This window comes from Lissotriton vulgaris, chromosome 5 (assembly GCF_964263255.1).
Source record: "Lissotriton vulgaris chromosome 5, aLisVul1.2, whole genome shotgun sequence".
Classification (NCBI taxonomy): domain Eukaryota; kingdom Metazoa; phylum Chordata; class Amphibia; order Caudata; family Salamandridae; genus Lissotriton; species Lissotriton vulgaris.
This window is the reverse complement of record NC_141693.1, coordinates 720,457,406-720,480,524: the sequence shown is the minus strand read 5'-3', so window position 1 is coordinate 720,480,524 and position 23,119 is coordinate 720,457,406. Positions and strand designations below refer to the sequence as shown.

Below are 23,119 nucleotides of genomic sequence, written 5' to 3'. Positions count from 1 at the left end.
TCGACAGGGTGGGCAGGTTTACGAGATAAGTGACCCGGCTATGGTACAGGTCTGGACCTAGAACGTTAATGGGCTGGGCAATAAAATGAAGCATACACTAGTACTGCAGCACCTACAGAGGCACTCCCCGTATGTGGTCCTTCAAGAATCGCATCTGCGGGGGAATAGATGTAAAGCCCTAGATCGTTTTGGCTACAAAATGGTTGCACAGTCGGGGTTCACCTCTGGGTCATGAGGAATGGGAATTCTGGTACGTAATACCCTACCTCTTGTTGTTTCGGGCACATGGGCGGACGACGCACGCTGTTTTGCTGCATTGGCTGGTAGATGGAAGGGACGCTTATTGATATTTTGCTCCTGCTATATACCCCCGGGCCTACCCTCTGTGTGCTTCCCTAAGGTGAGTGTGTTCCTGACAAGTCTCCCTCCAGGAATACTACTTCTCGGTGGTGACACAAATGCAGTTATGTACCCAGAATACGACCGGTCCAATACCCCCTCAGGTAGACAAGGGAAACTGGGCCTCTAGGACTTTGCCACGGGTATGAGACTGGGTGACCTGTGGCAGGCGCAAAACCCCTCACTTCGGCAAAACACGTTACACTTAGGGCGGCACGGGGTCCTTCTCCGGGATCGACCACTTCTTTACCGGCAATTATCAAATGGGGGAATTCAGCGGCACTAAACATATGGCTCGGGGGATTTTGGATCACTCCCCCGTTGGTACCACCCTTAGGGGCCCGATCGTCAACAGGGCGACCTTTACGAGAATAGATCCCGGGCGCCTCCGGGACACGGAAATCGGTGACAAGCTTTCAGAGGGGTCCAAGTTGTACTTCAAAGACAAATTGGGGTCCGTGGACTCCAAGATTAGTCTGTGGGAGGCCTACAAGACACTGCTGAGGGGCTTGGCCCAGTCACTAATTGGGGCACAGAAAAAGGAGAAGTATCTTCATGTCCGGCTCCTAGAGTGTGAAATCGAGCAGCTAGATAGGGACACTGGAATGACCCCTCGGTGGAACTTTGCCACAGACTGAAGCTGAAACAGAAAGATCTTAGGGCCCTGGCCGAGGGGGAGGCCCGTGCCTATGATCTGGACACAAAGCACCGGATTTATGGTGTTGGGGACAAAACACTGAAATTACTAGCGTGGCCGAGGCGCCGGGATAGGGAATGCTCATGGGTATCTGCAGTGAGGGACGCGACAGGTTCACTATGCACGTCAAGTATGGACATAGCAGAGGCCTTTCCGGCTCATTTCGAGCCAGTGTACTCTCCTGTATGCACTAGAACTGAAAGGGACTCTGCAGAATTTCTAAGCAACTTTGCGCTACCCACGTTATCTCAGGAAATGAGTGAACGCCTAGAAGCAGATGTTACGGTAGAAGAGAACGGTAATGCTCTAAACTCCCTGCAGTCAGGTAAAGCCTCTGGTCCTAATGGGCTCACAACTGAAATCTATCTAAAGCAAGCCACGATTGTGACAGCCCCTATGTTTGGGATGCTCAATGAGGCGCAAGAGTGTGGGAGCCTGCCCTCTGATCAAAGAGGGGCCATGATAATGGTGATTCACAAGGCAGGGAAACCGGCAGACCAATGCACCTCGTACCGGCTGATTTCTTTGCTAAATGTGGAGGTTAAGGTTCTCGCCAAGGTCCTGGCTGATCGACTGCTGTCAGTGGTTAATGATTTGGTCCACGTTGACCAATCCGGGTTCATGCCCTGCAGAAGAACTCGTCACAACCTTCGGCGTCTCTATAAGGTTCTCTACATGACTGAAGATGTTGGGGATACTCAGACGGCATTGATGGCCCTGGACGCCTCGATGGCCTTTGAAAGTATCGAATGGCCATATTTGTTCAAGGTACTTCAGAGGTTGGGCTTCAGACCAATCTTCTGTAGCTGGGTACGGCTCCTGTATGAACGAACGACGGCTCGGGTGCGTGTCAACGAGGCTGTATCTAGGGCCTTTTTCCTGCGGAGGGTAACTCGACCGGGATGCCCACTGTCCCCCCTCCTCTTCGCCCTCGCACTGGAGCCTCTGGACCACTGGATAATGAGAGACCCCTCGATCTGGGGCTTGGCGGCGACTGACGAGTGGGAAGAGCGTATATCCCTATACGCAACGACATCATCCTCTATCTGGCAAGACCATATCAGTCGATTGCTAAAGTAGTGCCCTTATTCGAGTTGTTCGGCAGCTATTCCATCAACTGGTCAAAGCCTGTGATCTTTCCTCTGTCGGCCTCTCCCCCTCGGGTCCTGTCTCGGTGCTCGGCACCGGTGGTCTTGGATGGATTCAAATATCTAGGTGTATACGTCACGGGAGACGGGAAAGAGTTTTTTTAGAGGAATCTCGAGACTCAGCTGGCTCACCTGAATGCCAACGTGGCTCATTGGCGCACCCTTCCGCTGTCTCTCATGGGTAGGACGGCCTTGTTTAAGATGCTAACATTGCCAAGACTCCTATACGTTCTACAGAACACTCCATACCCGGTCCCCACAAGCGTATTCAAACGGATCCCACAGGCGGTACGGACCTTGTTATGGGACGGAAGGTCCCCTAGGATAGCGCTATAAAAGATACATAGGGTTTCTACGATGGGGGGTTGGCAATCCCAGATGTTAAATTATATTACTGGGCCTTACAATTGCAGGTGGTTAACGACTGGGTGTACACAGATAGGGACGAGCACCCCTATAGGGTGGATAGAATGGTTATGCCGAGGGGCAATTGTGAACCTCTTCTCTATGCCCGCAGACTGCATAGGTCATGGCCTGATCACACTAAGGTAGTTCAACACTGTTGGAAAGCGACAAATCAGCTCCTGGGCTGGGCTTGCAAGCTAACTGGGAGAACTCCACTCTGGCAGGGTGAGCTGAGTGAAATGATGACTCTGACGGGGTTCAAGGGGTGGCAACAGATCGGCATCAACTGCCTACGGGATGTATGGAAAAGGGACTCTCCCCGCACCTTCGACTACCTTCAGGAGTACAGCTTACAGCACTCACAGAGATATCAGGACATACGTCTCCTGCATGCCCTACGCTCCCATAAACCGAGTGATACATTCATCCCGGATTACTCCCCGATGGAGGATCGGTTATTACTCTACCCCATTGCGGAGAAACTCACTTCCACAATCTATCTCAAATTAATAAATAATTTACCCTATCCCTTGGGTAATCTCAGAGCGGCCTGGGCCAGGGACCTTGGGAGGCTCGGTGAGGAAGACTGGCAAGACGCGCTCCAGTGTCCGAGAGAGATTGAAATCTGCTCTAGGTTTAGGCTTATGCAGTTTAAAATCCTTCATCGAACCTACTATCCTCGCGCTCACCTTTATGCATGGGGAAGGTGCCAGTCGGTGTCCTGTGTGAGGGGTTGTCAACATGAGGGCACCTTCTTTCATATCCTATGGGAATGTCCGGAGATCATTCCATTCTGGACGAAGGTACCGGACACTATGTCTAAGATAATGGGGGTGTCAGTCCCGATGGACCCGAAGTGGCTTATACTGCTGATTTAAAGGGACACTGATTGGTCGAGATATGTGGAACTTTGGCTGGCCTTGGCTGCAGGGATTGCAAAACGGAACATTGCCAGGGGATGGGGTGCAGGTGCCCCGCTCTTGGAGGATTGGCAGCGTGACCTTGACTGGTGCCAAAGAGCGGAAGAAACAGTATACAAAAGCAGGGGGTGTACGAAAAAAATAGAAGAAAGTATGGGCGCCCTGGCGCAAATATAGAGGAACTAGTACTCTCTTGGAGGGGTAGTCAAATTGAAACGCTGGAGGGCCCTTGTGTTTCTCTGATGTGCAATTTCCTGATAACGTTTGTATTATCTCCCACTGTGCTATTCAGACAGGGAGTTGTATTATATGGTCTCACGAGCATTGTTAATAAAAAAAGAGTTTATATAAAAAAAAAGATAATCAAGTTACAAGATAAAACAGAGAATCTAGAAATACAATATTGCCTAACAATAAGACACCCAAATCACAAGGCAGAGCAAAAAAATGGCACAAACGGGCAAAACTAAATTTAAAGTACAGGCAAAATTAAAAAAAACTGATGTTGAAGCAATTCTCAATTAGGTGTAACTATTTTCAATTACAGATCAAAAGCATGAGGATGAAAAGGTGCTGTATTGTATTGTTGATTTATATTGCTTTTACCTCTGGCGAGGGGTTGAAGAGCGTTACAATTGCAACTCCATTGATCTCATAGTTAGTAGTGTTAGTTGTAAGTATTGTAGTTATTCATATAGTATGCAACATTATTTGATTTAATATACAGAGTATATGCATGCAATTTCTTGTCCGGAGAAAGGGTAAAGAAGGGCTCTGCATTAAAGAAGCAGCATTAATGAGGACAGACGTTAGGGAGAAAGCAACTGGAGTGGTGCTTAATGATGGAGGAAGTAAATTGTAAAGTCATATTTCACTGCCAGAAAATGACTGGGTCCTAGATTGTTCTTTTTTTAAGGCTTTAAGTTCAAGGAGAAGAGAGAGAGCACAGCGCATTTCTGCTAAATATATGTGAGTCGCTAGTTGTAAGGGTTTGCGGTGATACGAATCCTGAAGTAAATGTTACTTACCTTCGGTAACGATAGATCTGTAAGAGACATAGTTAGTTATAAATTCCTTACCTTAGAATTACCCCCAGGCGTCAGACTGGATCCAGAGAAATTTTTCTCAGCAGTACCCCTGCAAGTAGGTAGGTGGTGTCGGTCACTCTACGTCCGTCGTCGGTTTCGCCAGGATGACATTGCAGTGTCTACTTAGACCCTGCCCCTGCATGCTGATGTCAGTTCTGACACGACTTTTCACGCCAGAAGTGCAGAGCCATGCAAGACACTGACCACTGGTGTGCCACTACTAGGGCCCTGCAAGGGTGTCCCTATCCGTAAAAGTCAGTTCGCAGAGCGGGAGGATGGGTGATGCGGTAGGGAATCTATAAGTAACATATGTCTCTTACAGATACATCATTACCAAACTTTCAACTTCCAACTTTTACATCTCAAAGAGACAGTTAGTAATAGATTCCTAACCTTTGAATAGATACCCCAGCAATACCAACCCAAGAGGAGGGTCTTCGAACCAAGTTCGGACCAGAAAGTCCTAGAGGACTAAACAGGCAAAATAGCCGCCCCCTGGACTTGACTATCCAGGCAGTAATGTCTGGTGAACCTGTGCATAGATGCCCACGTTGCCGCCTAGCAGATGTCAATAAGCGGGACTCTGCATGACAATGCAGTAGTTGCTGCCGTAGCCTATCAGAATGAGCACGCAGCTCCTCTGGAGGCACCTTTTCCGCTTAAGTGCAACAAATTTTTATACAAACAACAACCCATCAGGATATGGTATGCTTTTGGACAGCCCGACCTTTCTTGGCACCCACATGCCCAACGAAGAGTTGATCGTCCACCCTGAAATGTTTAGTGCACTCAAGGTCAAATTACGGCACACGTTTTGGGTCCAGACGGTGGAGTATCTCCTCCTCCTTGGAAGGGTGCGGAGGTGGGAAAAAGGTGGGCAGAGTAATAGTGTGTCCTATGTGAAAAGGTATAACCACTTTAGGAAGGAACAAGGGTCTTGTCCTAAGCACCACTTTGTCAGGATGCAAAGATAAGAAAGGTGTCTTAGAAGAAATAGCTTGAAGCTCACTCACTCTGCTTACAGAGGTAATGGCAACAAGAAAAGCAGTTTTCAGAGTGAGAAGCCTGAGAGGACAGTTGTGAAGACCTTCTTGTTGCAGTACCACATGGCGGTTGTGTGGTCAGTGTACACCTGCACCACTTTCCCTTTGACAGAGGGAAGTAACGCTTTCAGTGCCAAGCGGATCGCCCGAAGCTCCAACAGGTTGATATGGAACCCGGCTCCGCCGGATACCAGACGCCTCTGATCTCCGCCTTCCACAGATGGCCGTCCCATCCCAGAAGTGATGCATCTATCACTACTGTCAAATCTGGTTGGGGAAGGGAGAGTGATCTGCAGCTGGCCCAATCCTGGTTTGTTAATCATCACTGCAGTTGTTGTGCAGTGCCCGCTGAGATCTGGACGTGGTTGGAAAGATTCCCCTGATGCTACACCCACTGAGACTTCAGGTCGCACTGCAGAGCCTGCATATGCCACCTAGCATGATCCACCAGCAGGATGCAGGAGGCCATGAGGCCCAGCAGCCTCAGAGTCATTCTCAACAAAATGCAGTATAGAGGCTGAAACATCAGTATCATAGCCTGAATATCCCGGACTCACTAATCTGGAGGATAGGCCCAAAACTGCACCGTGTCCACTACAGCTTCGATGAAAGAGGACGTCTGAGAGGGAGTCAGGTGTGACTGATACGCTGATAGAGAACCCAGCAAGTACAGGAGGTCCGCCGTAGTCTGGAGGTGGGAGACTACAGCCTGGGGCGAACCAGCCTTCAACTGCCAGTCGTCGAGATAGGGGAAGACAGGAACCCCTGACCTGCGCAGATGAGCTGCGACCACCGCCATCTCCTTCGTGAACGCCCGAGGAGCGCTTGTAAGGCCAAAGGAGAGCACCGTAAACTGAAAATGCTTGTGGTATACCGTGAACCGTAGGTAGTGCCTGTGGGTTGGCAGAACTGGAATAGGCATCCTGCAATTCCAGTGCCACCATCCAGTTTTCAGGGTCGAGGGCAGACAGGACCTGAGCCAACATGAGTATTTTGAACTTCTCCTTCCGGAGGAAGCAGTTGAGGGCCCTGAGGTCTAAGATAGGATGCAGGTCTTTGTCCTTCGTGGGCACCAGGAAGTAGCGGGAATAGCAGCCACGACCTACTTCTGGCGGCGGAACCCTCTCTATTGCTCCTTTAGCCAAAAGAGCAGAGACTTCATGGCAGAGAAGTGCCAAATGATCCTCGACATGCAGTCGAGAAACAGTGGCATGGATGGAGGGAAAGTCTCGAAGGGAAGGGAGTAACCCCATCAGACTATTTGCAAAACCCACCTGTCCGACGTGATAGTTTGCCAGTGGTTGAGGTGATGGCGAGTCCTGCAACCCACTGGCCGTTGGTGATGCCGAAAAGTCAGACTAGGAAGGCTTGGTGGCTGCTGCAGGGGGTGAAAGGGTGGACCGGTCTGCCCACTGGCTCCCAGACCCGCGTTGGTAGGTCCCACGTCCGGGGTCACGCAGAGGCTGGGCAGCTTGCGTTGGCTGTGGCTGGGCTGGCCAAGACGTGGTGTGGTGCCCCTTCCAAAGCCACAAAAGAGGCTAAAAGCAGACTGAGGCAGAGGAGACAATGCTGCATAGCTCAAGGTTGTGGCCGTAGCGCAAGAATCCTTAAAGCGCTCTAGCACCGAGTCTGCGTTGTTGCCAAAAAGGCGACGGCCATCAAAGGGCATGTCCAGCAAAGTTGACTGGAAATCCCCGAAAAGCCAGATGTCCTCAACCAGGAGTAGCGCCGAAAGGCTACTGACGAGGCACTCGTTCTGCCCAGTGAGTCTGTGGCATCCAGTAAACATCTGAATGTGAATTTGACTGCATCTCTCCCATCTGTCACTACCTGGGAGAGATCGGCTCAGGCACTGGGGCAGCACCTGCACAACCGTATCCCGGATGGTATGGGAGTATCGGCCCACGAGGAACGCGGTATTCACCGACCGGAGTGCCAAGCTGGAGGAAGAGAACATGCGCTTCCCAAAATGACCCAGCTTCTTGAATTCCCTGTCTGGGGGAGCAGAAGGGAATGCGCCTTTAGAAGAAGAGGCTTGGACCACCAAGCTCTTGGGGGAAGGGTATTGGGTGAGGAAAACTGGGTCGCCGGGCGGTGGGCAATCATCCGTTCCACAGTAGCCCCTGTGCGGGGCTTGGACCAATTGCCCAGAGGACGTTTGTGAGGGCTTCGTAAAAGGGCAAGAGGGGTTCTGAAGAAGTTGACACAGGTTGAAGCACCTCCGTCAGGAGATTAGTCCTGACTGCCACTGTAGGGAGCTCCAAGGCCTTGGCTGCACTACGCACCACCACAGCGTAAGACGCTCCTTCCTCCATAGCCACGGTGAACAAGTTACTTACCTTCGGTAACGATATATCTGTAAGAAACAGTAGTTAGTATTAGATTCTTACCTTAGAATATCCCCAGGCGTCAGACTTGATCCGGAAATTTTTGCGTAGCTACCCTTGCGCATCGGTTGGCGTCGTCTGCGGCTCCCCGTCCATCATCGGCATCGTGGGCGCCGTGATGACGTCGTCGGAGTACTTAGACGCCACCTCCGGTTGCTGACGTCAGTTCTTAGACACAGCTTTTCCGCGCCAGAAACGCAGAGCCATGTTGAAAACCAACACTGGTGCCATTGAAACTAGGGCCCTGAAAGAGGTTGATCTAACCCTAGATATCGGTTTGCAAAACGGGGAGGATGGGTGGGGCGGTAAGGAATCTAATACTAACTACTGTTTCTTACAGATACATTGTTACCGAAGGTAAGTAACTTGTTTATCTGAAAGAAACAGGTTAGTATTAGATTCCTTACCTTAGAATAGATACCTCAGAAATACCAACCCCGGTGGTGGGTCTGCGAACCAATAATCACACCAGAAAGTCCTGGAGGACGGAATGGCCAAAGAAGCCATCCTTTCGGACTTGACTGTCCAGGCAGTAGTGTCTTGCGAACGTGTGCAGCGAGGCCCACGTAGCTGCCTGACAAATGTCCTGCAAGGGGACTCCCCGACCCAGGGCAGTAGTAGCCGCCGTGGCCCGAGTGGAATGGGCCCTCAGGTTCCTTCTTAGCCAAGGAGTAGCATGCCTTGATACACAACACAACCCACCGAGAGATGGTCCGCTTGTGTACCGCCCGTCCCTTCTTAGCGCCCACGTAACCAACAAAGAGTTGGTCATCCACCCGGAACTGGCAAGTGGGATCGAGATAAAACGAGAGCGCACGTTTTGGGTCCAGACGGTGGAGCCGCTCTGCCTCTTTTGAGGGATACGGAGGCGGAAAGAAGGTGGGCAAGGTGATAGACTGCCCGATGTGGAAGGCCGTGACAACCTTGGGCAGGAAAGAGGGTCTAGTCCGCAACACAACCTTGTCCGGATGGACAGAAAGGAAAGGAGGTTTGGAGGAAAGAGCCTGGAGCTAACTCAATCTCCTGGCAGAGGTGATGGCAACCAGGAAAGCAGTCTTTAGAGTAAGAAGGCGGAGAGGACAGTTGTGAAGTGGCTCAAAGGGAGCGCACATCAGATAAGTAAGAACCAGGTTCAAGTCCCACTGAGGCATCACGAATGGAACAGGTGGAAATGTGTGTGTGATGCCTTTCAGAAAACGAGTTACAATAGGGAACTTGAACAAATATGGTTGATCAGGCAGCCTTAGAAAGGCTGAAAGGGCAGAAAGGTAGCCCTTGATACTGCCCAGAGCAGAGCCCTGCTGGGCAAGAGAAAGAAGGAAGAGAAGAACCTCAGAAAGAGGGGCAGAGAGAGGATCCACAGCCTTTGCTGTGCACCATGCCACAAATCTGTTCCACCTGCAGGCGTATACCGACTTTGTGGAGGGCCGCCTGGCCGCCAGAATGATATTACAGACTTCAGGAGGCAAGTGAAATGGCCTCAACTGTCACTGCTCAATCTCCAAGCATGGAGGTGGAGACTGGACAGGTTCGGGTGGAGGACTGTCCCCTGCTGCTGCGACAGAAGGTCCTCCTGAAGAGGCAGATGAACCGGGGGATCGACTGACATACTGAGTAGCTTGGGATACCAGTACCTTCGTGCCCAGTCCGGAGCCACAAGGATGACTTGGGCCCGGTCGCGTTTGATCTTCTTCAGCACTCTGGGCATAAGTGGTATAGGCGGAAAGGCGTACAACAGACCGCAACTCCACTCGCGACGAAAAGCGTCTCTGAGCGAGTGCCGCCTTGGAAATTCCAACTCGCAGAACTGATGACATTGCGCGTTCTCTTCGGTGGCGAATAGATCTAACCAAGGCTCTCCCCACTGCAGAAAGAGACCTTGCGCCACGTCCGAGTTCAGACGCCATTCGTGATCCATCATGCACCGGCGGCTGAGTTCATCCGTCCTGGCGTTCAGAGAACCTGCCACGCGTTGAACCACCAGGGTCACGCCCTGATGTTCCAGCCACTGCCAGAGACGCAGAGCCTCCTGGCAAAGGGTCCACGACCCCACCCCGCCCTGTTTGTTGTAGTACCACATGGCGGTGGTGTTGTATGTGAACACCTGCACTACACTCCCCCGGACAGAGGGGAGGAATGCCTTCAGTGCAAGATGAATCGCCCGCAGCTCCAAAAGATTGATATGGAGCCGGGACTCCGCCGGAGACCAGAGGCCTTTTGATCTCCGCCTCTTCCATGTGGCCTCCCCAGCCCAGGAGTGACGCGTTCGTCACAACTCCGTGCTCCGGTTGGGGTAGGGAGAGGGATCTGCCGCTGATCCAATCGCGATCCGTGAGCCACCACTGCAGCTGTATCGCAGTGCCCTCCGAGATCAGGACATGGTCTGACAGATTGCCCTGATGCTGGGCCCACTGAAACTTCAGGTCCCACTGCAGAGCCCGCATCTGCCATCGGGCGTGATGCACTAGAAGGATGCAGGAGGCCATCAGCCCCAGAAGCCGCAGCGTCAACCTGACCGAAACCCGGGATGAAGGCTGAAAGATTGGAATCAGAGCCTGAATATCCCGAACGCGCTGCTCGGGAGGATAAACCTGGTACTGCGCCGAGTCGAGAACCGCTCCGATGAAGAGGAGCTTTTGAGAGGGACACAGGTGTGACTTCGGCACATTGATGGAGAACCCCAGCAGGTGCAGGAGGTCTGCCGTCGTCTCGAGGTGGCTGACTACTGTCTGGGGCGAGCCCGCCTTCAACAACCAGTCGTCGTGGTAGGTGAAGACTGAAACCCCTAACCGTCGCAGATGAGCTGCGACCACCGCCTTCACCTTCGTGAACACCCGTGGGGCGCTGGTAAGGCCGAAGGGGAGCACGGTAAACTGAAAGTGCTTGTGGCCTACCGTGAACCGCAGGTAGCGCCAGTGGGCCGGCAGGACGGGGATGTGGAAATAAGCGTCCTGCAAGTCCAACGCAACCATCCGGTCTCCTGGGTCCAGGGCAGCTAAGCCCTGAGCCAGTATCAGCATTTTGAACATCTCCTTCCGGAAGAAGCCGTTGACGTTCCGTAGATCCAAGAAAGGGCGTAGGCCCCCTTTTCCCTTCTTCGGTACCAGGAAGTAGTGGGAGTACCAACCACACCCTACTTCTGGTCCAGGAACGCGCTCGATGGCCCCCTTGGCCAGCAGGGCCGTAACTTCCTCCTGCAGAAGTCGCAAATGATCCCCCGACCCGCGGTGGAATTGCGGTGGCATGGCTGGAGGGATCGCCTCGAAGGGGAGGGAGTAGCCCCTTCGAACGATTTGCAGCACCCACCTGTCCGATGTGACAGTGCGCCAGTGGAAGTGGTGATGGCGAACTATGCCCCCCCTGGCGTCACATGGGCCTGAAAGCACGGACTAGGAGGGTTTTGAGGCGGATGCTGCAGGGGTAGGTGTGGACTGGCCTCGCCCTTGTCCCCGACCGTCGCCACGGCGGTTTTCACAGCCGCCACCGCGTTGATAATTAGTCTGCGGTGCGTGGCTGGCAGCACGTGTGGGGGCGCCCCTTCCTTGGCTATGAAAGGAGCGAAAGGCACCCGATTGCTGGCGCGGGGCCGAAAGGCCCAAGGATTTGGCCGTAGCCCTGGAGTCCTTAAAGTGCTCAAGCGCATGATCTGCCTTGTCGCCAAACAGGCGACGGCCATCAAACGGCATGTCCATGAGGGTATTCTGGACATCGGCCGAAAAGTTGGCAGACCTCAACCAGGCGTGACGACGAATCGCCACTGTCGTTGCCATCGCTCTGCCCAGTGAGTCGGTGGTATCCAGCCCACACCAGATGGAATAGCGTGCTGCATCTCGACCCTCTACAAGGGCTTGGGTGAGTTTAGCCTTGACCTCCGCCGGGCATTGTGGCAGCAAATCCGCGACCGTGTCCCACAGAGAGTGGGTGTAGAGGCCCAAGAGGCATGCGGTGTTGGAAGACCGCTGTCCCAAACTGAGGGAGGAGAATACCTTCTTGCCGTATTGCTCATACCTCTTGGATTCCCGATTGGGCAGAGCCGACGGGAATGTGGTCCGAGAGTTGGAGGCCTGGATCACCAGGCTCTCGGGGTGGGATGGCTGGACAGGAAACCAGGGTCGTCCGGGGCCGGGCGGTGGCGTCTGGCCACATTCCTATCTACAGGCGCACCTGTAGCGGGCCTGGACCAAGTGCCCAAAAGAACGTCAGTCAAGGCCTCATTAAACGGCAGCAGAGGCTCGGCCGAGCTTGACTGCGGTTTAAGGACCTCAGTGAGGAGGTTAGTCCTCACGGCCGCGACGGGCAGCTCAAGGCCCAAGGCCTTGGCCGCCCGCGTCAACACCACACTGAAGGTTGTTCCCTCCACCGTAGCCACGGTAGGAGGTGAGACAAAACCAGTGTCTGGCGAAGTGTAAAGACCACTGGCATCCACAAGTTCACCTGTCCAGTCCTCTTGGGACTGACACTCACGTGTCAGAGGGTCCTCAGACCCCTCCCAATACTCCTCATCACCCATGTCCTGATATTCAGGGGGGTTCAAAAGATGGGGCCGGTTCATTGAAGTGAAACTCTCCAAGCGGCGTCGAAAGCGGCGCCCAGCGGCGCCGTTCCGACGCTGGAACTGGATCGAGGGAGGCATCGGGGACGGCGCCGCACTAAGACGGCGCCGGAGGTGACACCCTTGGGACCGGTGCCGGTGAGGTTGTTAGGTCAACCGGCGACGACCCGGATCCGGAAGCGGATCCAGTTGGGGCCCTGCGGCGCCGGGCCTGAAGCACCTGACCCGCTAGGGCCACCAGGCGGCTCCGCTGTGCCCGAAGGCGCCGTGGAGCCCGTCGGAGGAGAGAGGGACCTCATGGCCATGGGGAAGCGCTCGACCTCCTCCGGCATCGCTTGCTGCCCAGGGACCGTAGGGTATGGGGCAGGTTGCGACGCCCGCGACTCCGTCGGCGCCGCGTGGGCGGTGTCACCCGAACCCCCAGCTGCGTCGCGCGAGCGTCGGGGGGAGTCAGAAGAGCGATGACGGCTCTTCGACTTCTTGTGCTTACCTGACGACTTCGAGCCTGATGAGTGATGTCGACTAACGGAGCTATGATGGCTCCGACCCCGCGACCGGTCCCTCGACCTCCGTCCGGACCGGGACCTGTCGCGGCGCGGGCCGACTGCCGGAGCTCGAGCCGCTTGCGGGACCGCTCCCGCCTAGCTTTCGAAGTCAGGGCTCGGCAGTCGGGGCAGGCCTTGTCGTCGTGGTCGACACCGAGACAGTGGAGACACTGGCGGTGAGGGTCAGTGACCGACATCAGTTCGGAGTCGAAGACTCGAAAAAGGATCAAAAGAGATCACAAAAAAGTTTAGTAAAAAAGTGACTAAGGTAAGTTATAGTGGCGGCGGCGGTTCGGGTGGAGGCTCTGGAGCGACGTGTCAGGAGGAAGGGGACGCTGTGGCAGTACGGCTGCTTCTGCAGGCGCAGCAATCTTATGCATCGGTGTTACTGGACGAGGCTCGACAGGCGTGGTTGGCCACGCGGAGTAGGGTATATCAATAGGGGGACAAGTCTTGTACTATGCTCCACAGGCTGTGCCAGCGTACCCTGCAGCCACTTGCCCTGCCTGGTCTTACAGATGGTGACGGTGTCACCGTTACGGACCCAGCGGCACTAGCAGCTAGCTTCGCCTGTTATTATGCGGAGCAGTATGCGCCGCGGGATTGCCTTTCAGCTGAGGAGATTGACAAATTTATCGCTGACCTGCCCCCGAGGGCGGTCTCCACTGAGACACAAGCGGCGTTGGACCTTCCCCTCACGGCGGAGATACTGGGTGATGCACTGTAGGTCTTTTTTTTTCTTGGATTTTTTGTGGTTTTAGCAAAAGGGTGCTGGCACTTCTGGAGGCTCTAGAACCGCAGGACAGCTCCAGTTTCCGGGCAAGGTACAGTGGGGTCTTGCAGTGGATGGACTTGCGAGCCATACATGCAATTTTTAACTGTATCCGACCTTCATATGGAAGCCAATTCAGGAATTCAGGAATCTATAACTATCTGTCTCTTTCAGATCTGCGCTCTAGCTTCATTGGGAAGCCACCCAAACAATAAGGCACAAGAATAATGTGATAACGTTTTTGAAACCTGAAACAAAGCGAGCAACAATGTAAAGCACTGAACTCGAGAGCAAGTTGAGCTTTCAGTAAGCCAAGAAGGAACGAATTTCCATTACCCTATTTACCATCTCATTACCTCTCACACTCACTCTGTCAGGACTTTGTCTGGGTTACAGGGCTATTAATGGATTAAAAAAGCAAGAGCGCTATATTCAAATATTTTAAGAAAACAAATTCATGGGAGCATCTGGGGGCAGTCACCTACTCATTACTGAATATTATGATATTGTAGGGATGGTCAACCCTGCTAACAGCACAGTACCTTGAGAAAGCTTTAACATTTTGATTTACAGAAGGTTAATTTGTAGTTGTAGCTGATGCATCAAGCATGTTCATCACTGCCTTTCTGCACTCATTGCCTGACTATGTTAAGGTGGAGCTGCTGTTGTGTGATATAAGAAGGGAAATAGATCTAGATGTGTGCAGTGTGAGAACACAGCCGAGAACTCCGTACAACTCTATGGGAAAGTCGCGGTTGGAATTTTAAAGATTAAGGACACTTAGGAGAGGACTATGAGCAAACCCTTTCAAACATAGAAGGTTCTTAGGCCAGCATCCATGTGAGCACCGAAGAACCCGTGTTACCTAACCCCAGGGAAGCCGGGTGCATAGGTGTCAAATGGTGTCGGGAATCTTTGTCATTTTCAATGGCGTGATGCTGCAAAGTGCTGCTGCCGGGAAGAAGAAAAGTGTCAGGTGTGATCCAAGCCTGGATCGAAGCTGAGAAGAACATGAAAGCAGAAGGGAGAGAGTCTGGGTCACTTCAGGGTGACCAGGGGCACGCTAGACGAATGCCCATCGATGTCGGGTGTTTCAGGTGAGAAGAGGTGAAGCTGGACTCTGCAGCCACGGGGACCAGGAGACGTCAAGGATGACTAAAGTCAGCAGGTGAGCTGTCCCACGAAGGATGTCGAGTGCAGGGGGATCAGTGTCCAGATTGGAGACCAACAAGTCTTTGCAACTGCAACCTATAGGGTCAGAAAAAAGATGCTTCGGTGAGGACCAGCAAGGTCCTGGGGACTCCCCAAGCAATAGAGAGTCAGGGCACGTCTGGAAAAACCAGGTAAGCCCGCTGAAAGTTAAAGTTCCCTTCTCAGGGACCCACAGGTCGACGGAGCAGGTATCGCGAAGGGACCTTGAGAAGAATCACAAAATACTAGCCTACAGAACACTCGTTCGGCCAGTAATCTTTGGTGGGAACACTGCTCGGGGTCAGGACTACAAGTAGCCTAAAGCACAGCCTCAGGGGTCGCCAAAAAGCAAATGCTGCTGCAAATGTACACGGTGCCCAGGGATCCGGGTTGCAGGGTCCCCACGAGAGAGGCGGGTCTCAAAATTGCTGAGAGCACAGATCAACCTCGGAGACCACGGGAACCCACCTCCAATATATTGCAGAAATCTTCGAGCGTCCTTCAGGAGCTGCGTAGATGCAAACCGGTCAGATGCGTCTTGGTGCCTGCTTAGCAGGGGAGTAACTCCTTTACTCCAAAGGAGATTCTTCAGTCATCCAGCGTAGTGTAGATAGTCAAAGTACTTGGTTTCTGTAGCAAAGTGTAGTCCAGGTAAAATCTAAAGCCTTGTAGTCAGCGGTTCCTACTTTATTCCCAAGGAAGGGGTGGGACAAACTCTGGGGACCCATCTGTGGGAGGGTCAGGACAGAGGAGTGGCTACACCCATGTCTTTTGTCCAGTTTCGCGCCAGAGCAGGAGCAAATAGCTCCTGCAACCTGTTTGAGCTGGACTATGCACTGGGACATCAAATGTGCAGACAAAGAACTCTGAGAGTGCACCCACCCAGCCCCAATACACTAATGCCTGTCTGGGAGGTGGTTACACCTTCCTGTGACAGGAAACCATTGTCAAACCTTCCCCTGCCGGAGTTTCGTCCAGCAGCAGGAGGGCAGACTCGTGTATGTGGCTGGCAAATCCATCTTGTGATGCCAGGGTCGAGAAAGCTGGTACCAGGTGTACCGGTGTTGTCATATTTCTCTCTCTTGGAGGGTGAAATTATACCTTCCACACCAGTTACTGGTGTGGAGGTATGATTACAAGGTGTTTGACACCAAACACAACATGTTTCCTTGCAGCCGTTTTAAAGTTAGCATTTACCGCGAGGTTATAATGCACTTAAGAGTATATGGTTGGCTGCATCTCCGAACAACCCCAGAGAATAGATTCCGAAGGCTGCAGAGGGCTCTGCTCATGCATGGGAACCCTCTCACACAAAACCCAGCACCCTGCCTTCATGATTGATAAGGCCGGCCACAGGGGAGACTGATAGGTTTATATGTGCAGTGATATAGGTTGATATAGTGAACCTATATCTAAGTAAGGGGTGCATGCACCACCTTACACAGGCTGCAGTAGCAGACCTGTGGTGTCATTTTGAATGGTCTCCCGGGGTGGCCTCTGGGGTACCCAGGCCCTGGGTACATAGTATACCATATACTAGGGACTCACAAGGGTACCCCAGGATCCAATCTGGAGTGTACCCAAAGTATGTGCAATCAATTTAGAGGAGAAAGCAGCTAGGTTGGGGTCCTGGATAGCAGGAGCCCAGCCAGTCTAAGTCGAAAACAGTGAAACATCAGCAAAAAGTGGGGTAACTATAAGAAGTAGATCCTACTCTCCTACAAGAATTGTTTGGGAACCAGGGCTAATAAGCCACAAATTAAAGGGATATTAGAATCAAATGCGGCCGAACAGACTCCAGAGTCTTCTAAAAAATGCTGGGATCAAAAGAAGAAAAGATTAACTAAAACAGGGACTGGATCCCCACAACCAGAGTCCGAAAAACGTTTTAATTTATGTGATTGTGACATAATTAAAACGCCTAGTAGGTAGCAGTATTCTGATACATGTCTTTCTTGTTCCTTGCAGGACTCTACAGAGGAGGTCAGAGAGAGGGGTCGAGGGGATTACAGACATTAGGAGTATGTGAAACCAAAGACGGACTCACAACGCTCCTCTGATGCCAGTATAAAAAAGGAAGACAAACCTCCACAACAAAAAGCGAAATTTAAAGAGAAAAAGGTGGTGGGAATTTACACTAAACATACCACAAATGCTCAGAACAATTCTTATGAACAAGACGTGGGTGATAACTCTTCTCCACAGCACAACAGAGGTCACAATAATTCACCAGACTTTGAGAGTGTCTGGTAGAGAGACCAACTGATGAAAATGTACAAGTTGAAAATCCAGATCAGAGGCTCAGCCTTCCAGATAGAATTTATGATTTAACAATTCAAATGGAGGGCGATATACAACGTACTATTAAAAGTAATTTCTGGTTGAATTTGAAAGATGAATATGACGTGCTCTTGGCTAAGACTGATTGGCCGGCGGAGTTTGCTTGAAATGTTCCACAAGGGGAGGATGCAATATGCCTTCCTTTTCCATTCTTGTTCTGGAGGAAGAGAAAGCAGCATATCCTGCAGAACGTGCTCTTGCACAGGCCCCAGCTTCATATCGTAATCAAGTAATTTGGGATAAAGTCTCACCTTATTATTTCACACCTATTAGGTCCAGCCCACAGGTGCAAGCACAACATCCTTTTAAACATGAAGTTAATCACCCAGCTAGGGTTGACTCTATTACAATCAGAATATCAAGATGTGATTGAGCCTTGTGACTCCCCTTTGAATAATCCATTGTTTAGAGTGCTTAAACGCTGATCACACTTATCATATAGTCTTAGACTATTGACACTTAAACAGTCATACATGTACCTTTGCTGTAAAGCATTCGAAGCAGTACAGGCTTGATAAACAAAGTTCATAAAAAATAAAGAATACATTGGACTTTTCTAAAGATTTAATTCTGTCAAAATGTGGCACCTGAAAGCTATAATTTGACTGTGTTCTCTGCAGTGGGAGCACAACAGTTATGTTAACTCTCACAGGGCTATAAGGACAGTCCAGCTCTGTTTGGTGTCTGAGTGATGACAAATTTACAAGACTAAGTAGCATTAGCTTAAGTTGATGACATTTTCATCACAGACTATGATTTAAAAGCACATTTGGCCAGGGTGGATAATATTATTCTGGGAATCATTGAAACATCATTATAAATGTAATTTTCAAAATTTTTAATTTCCATTCTCAGTGTCCTATTTTTAGGATATGAATCCTCCAAAGTAGACAAAAGTCTGGTACTACATTTCTTAGAGAAATGCGCTATAGTGCAACCACCAAATACCTTTAAAAAGCTTTAATTGCTTTTGGGAGTTCCGAATTTTGGTAGAACATACATGCCATATCATGCACAATGGGTAAGACCATTGTACAGTTTAATTTGTCCTGATTTTTCTGATAAACATTGAACTGCTGACAACACTATTCCCAGGAACTTACAGGCAGACATCCTTGAGTCTAAACATTTTCATTCAATTTAGTTATCCGCATAATTGTGGGTTGCAGTGGTAACGTGTTATTTCATGGAGGAGATACAATGACGATTGCTTACAAATTGCATTTATATTCCAATGCGATATTATGTTATGCATCTGAACATGTTTTTAATACAATCAAACAGCTGTAGGAACGTCCATTGGCTCTGGGAAGACTTATAATTGTGGTGTCCTCTGTTCCAGTCCTGGAGGTAATCACCAAGGTCAGTGTTTAAAATGTGAAAGCCTTGCATCGCAGATGGATCCTGTGGGCCGCTTCCATAACAGCTACTGATGTAGAATATACTTTTGACCCTACTTTGGAACATAGGAACATCTCCAGTATGAACAGGAATACCCCATGTGTAGTGAAATTTTGCCTCTAACTGAGTATATTTTCATAATCTGTATTGATGGTTCAGCCCAGCCGGTGGTTGGTACAAATTACGAGTACTCCACTTCACGTGCTAAATTTGAGGGTGTCATGAAGGATGAAGTTTTCAGGAACCTATACAGGTATAATGGAACACTGGCTGTTGCTGTGCATTATTCCTCCTCCTACCATCCTGATGGAAATTCAATAGTGGAACGGAAAAACCATGACTTAAAGCAGTCCTTAACAACTAGAGTCTTAGGTTCAGGTCGGATCTTGATCCCGCTGGTGCAGTGGCAGAGGATGCACCCTTTGACCTCCATGAACGTTTCACTGTATTACAGAAATTACAAGACTTTCTAGATGAACACTCCAATTTTGTTTCTAAACAATCTATCACTGACGAAGTGAAGGTGGAACCAGCAGTTGCTGGCTTGATTCCTAAAACCGGGGATCTAGTCCAAGAGAAGACTGCAGATGAAAAAGAGTTTGGCCGTCCTATTGTGCACTGGTGCCTGTCCTTGTCAACCAAGGTACTCAAACTGTGATTTTGCTACTGCTTGCTTAGTTGTAAACAAAAACAAGTTTTGATTGATTTGATCGAGTTGGTTCTCCACAGTAGGGCACAAGGGTTTCCGGGTAGTTCTTTGTCACCTATCCCTATCCTGCAGAAAAGCCCTCCACAAGGAGTAAGTAGTCCTAAACTCGCTACTCCCAGTATGGGGTCTTCGGATGCTGAACTTTCAATCATACAGATTGATGATGAGAACACAGTGTGTTTCTAACTCAAGTGTTACCGTTTTGGAGCAGGAAGGGGCACCTTCATGCACATAAATAATCCTGGGAGGATTTTTGCAGAATGCAGATCACATGACGAGAAAAAAACGAGGAGAAATAAAGTACATTTTGCAGACACCCCAGCGTTACATGGTTTTGTAAATCTGAGGAAGCATCAAAATCCATGGGTGTTACATGGGAACATCCACGCAAAGCCCATGGAACACCTCCCTAGCATTTATCATAACAAACTACCATTCCCATGAAGACTTGGGAATGAACTAAAACATTAACATTCAATGGGAGAATAGCTCCCTGTAACCACCAAACAGACATTAACAGTCTATAGTATAAAACATCATCTTTGTTCCCTCATCCTCTTTCGTGGTGCGAGTCATACCTATGCTCCATCTTCACCCGTCTTGTTTACTCGTCTAGGACCTATAAAGAAAGTGTAACTTCTGTGCGGGAAAGTAACTGCTTATAAGGACTTAAAGAAAAAACAAAGCACTGTGTTGTAACCTCTCCCTTCCCTTCACCCACCCCTCTCCCCTCTCCCTCCTTGGTACAGCCCACTCTGCCCTCGGGAGTGCGTGTTAGAATGTTGAAGTGTGAGAGTCTGCCGCCAAGCTGGGAGCACCTGTTACCTATGACAGAATAAACTTGTACTTGGAAACCCTTAAATGTAGTGGCTCTTTACTACATTTCTTGGCGACGAGGACGAGGAGCTGAGCCAGGGTCAGTTGGGTGCTTTCCCCCCTGGAAAAGTTGATGCTTGTGCGGAATTTTGAATTTAAATGAAGTACTCACCAGTTGATATTGAAGATCACAGGACAACAGACAAACCGGTAACCCAGGCTGTATCATCGAGGTGTTCCCGTGGGGGGACGTGAAATTCTCGACTACAGAAAGAAAAGGAAGTCGGGTGTGAAGCCTCGGTGAAGGTGAGAGGGTGCCGTGTGGAGCAGAGGAATGTTCTTTCCTCAATTGAGGTCTGACATACGTCTGTGGATCTGGTAACCAGTGCTCCCTGGGAGCATTCCGCGGTGGAGGAAGCAGCATAGCGGGAACCAGCGTAAGAAGAGTCGGGACAGCTGGGTGTGAAGTGACGGTGAATGAATGGTCCGGCAGCGGAACACGGATTTCCCACAACAGTGAAAGCTGATGCTGAAGTGGAGCAAGTGAGGAGGCTCGTCTGCTATTGGTGTGGAGCGGGACTGCTGGGGGCAGCGCTGTGCAGGCATAGTTTGCCTGCGATGTCTGAGGGGTCGAAAACGGATTCCGACTGTAGCAGTGCTCTCTGACCAAGCCGTCCCGGTGACTAAAGGGGGCAGGCTTCACCCAGACTGGTTACCGACCGGGAGCCAAGGCTGAGCGGAGAATCTTTTTATTCTCAAGAAAAAAAAAAAATGTCAGCGGAATAAATCTCCCCTGTAAAAGTTTAGATACGGCATCGTGTGGTGTTTGCCTTTCACGGAGGGAGAGGCAGTACACAATTGGGAGAGAAAGGAACAGTGCTCTTGCGTTAAGGAACCGCAAGGTCGACTACAGGAAGTTCCTGTTCTGCAAGCGAGAAATAGACAGAGGACTCCGCAGCCCAGAGGTGAAGGCGCAAGGAATCAAGACTGGTCAGCACCTGAGGGATTCGTACCAGGCTAAGAGGTGAGCCGTGGAAGCTGTGGGAGCAGAAAGGGTGCAGAGCAAGGAAATAGTCGCATTTCTCTTTCTGTGAAGTAGATTTATCCGAGGCGGAGCGTGCGACGCACGAGACAAGGGTGAGTGACAACAGTGGAAACACTGGGAGGAGTGTACAGCGGAACCCAGTGTGAAGTGATTATTGAAAGGAATTGGTGACAGCGTGTGATAGGTGTGAGGACACACCCGAGGTACAGGGGTGTAGCGAACCCTAATTCCTGTGAGAGAAAGTTAACAGTGGCAGCCGATTGAGTCATTTGTGATATCTGAGGGGATCAGGGAAGGTGTGTAATCCCTGTGGTCCCGGGGTAAACGGAACTGAAAATGCGAATTGAAGCAGTGTGAGGAGATAAAAGAGGAACAGAGGGAACAGAGGGTGCAGCGAACCCTAGTTCCCGTGAGTGAAAACGAACTGAGGCAGCACATTGAGCCGTTTGAAATATCTGAGAGGATCAGAGAAGGTGTGTAACACCTGTGGCCCTGTGGCAAATAGAACTGAAAATGCGAATTGAAGCAGTGTGAGGAGATCCAAGAGGAACAGAGAGAACAGAGGGTGTAGCGAACCCTAGTTCCTGTGAGTGAAAACGAACTGAGGCAGCACATTGAGCCGTCTGGAATATCTGAGAGGATCAGAGAAGGTGTGTAACACCTGTGGCCCTGTGGCAAATAGAACTGAAAATGCGAATTGAAGCAGTGTGAGGAGATCCAAGAGGAACAGAGGGAACAGAGGGTGCAGTGAACACTAGTTCCCGTGAGTCAAAACTAACTGAGGCAGCATACTGAGTCATGGGTGATATCTGAGAGGAACAGGGAAGGAGGGTACCCCTGTGGCCCCGCGGCATCCTGCCGTTTGAAATGTCTGGAAGGATCAGGAAGGGATTTTAACCCTGGTTGCCACGCAGAAAACGGAACGGAGGCAGCGAGTTGAAGCCGCGTGAGGAGATTCAGGAGGAACAGAGGGAGGGGCTAACCTCTCGTTCCGAGCTAGAAACAGTTCTGAGGCAACGCGTTGAAACTGCGTGAGGATATCTCGGTGGAGCAGGGAGTGCAGTGAACCGCAGTATAGTGCTCGGTAAAGACGTTGAGGAAGCACGTCGTGGGAGAGCTTTGCATTCTCAGTTGATCTGTGACCAGGGTACTTTGACCATTAGCATACAGGAGTGTTTAGAAGACACCTTTAGTGCATTTAAGGGAAAGCAGAAAATCAGACCGTCTGTTCATTAACCCCATGGCTTGAGGGAACAAACCTCTGGTACTAGGAGCCACCAATTGGCCATCTTGTTGGTGACAAAACACCATAGCACCACTCACTAGAATATCAGGGAGAAAAATAAAAGAGGGAAAACAATATATATGGGTGATTTTTCTCACTCGGAGTCGTTAAGGAGGTAATGGAGTGAGTGGAAAGAAGATATGGAGGATTATACATTAGTTTTTGAGGAAGAACAAGCACCTCTCACACCAGAGGAAAAGGTGGAAAAATTATTTAAGTGTCTGGGAACGGGAGAAATGAAAAAGCACCACGAAAGGGAAAAGGTGGACATGAAAGGTACTGCCCGAAATATTTATGAGAACATGTTGAAGGTGTTGAAGGCACATCATACACAAGCCTCGTGTATTAAAGAAATAAAAGATGAAGTGTACAAGGA

General features: G+C 50.6%; 1 protein-coding gene across 1 annotated transcript in view; it reads right to left on the bottom strand.

The window, feature by feature from the left end:
- The window catches only part of LOC147711436 (hexokinase-1-like), a 2,269,016-nt gene that overhangs the window by 997,113 nt on the left and 1,248,784 nt on the right, over nucleotides 1–23,119 (bottom strand). The window lies entirely within an intron of this gene.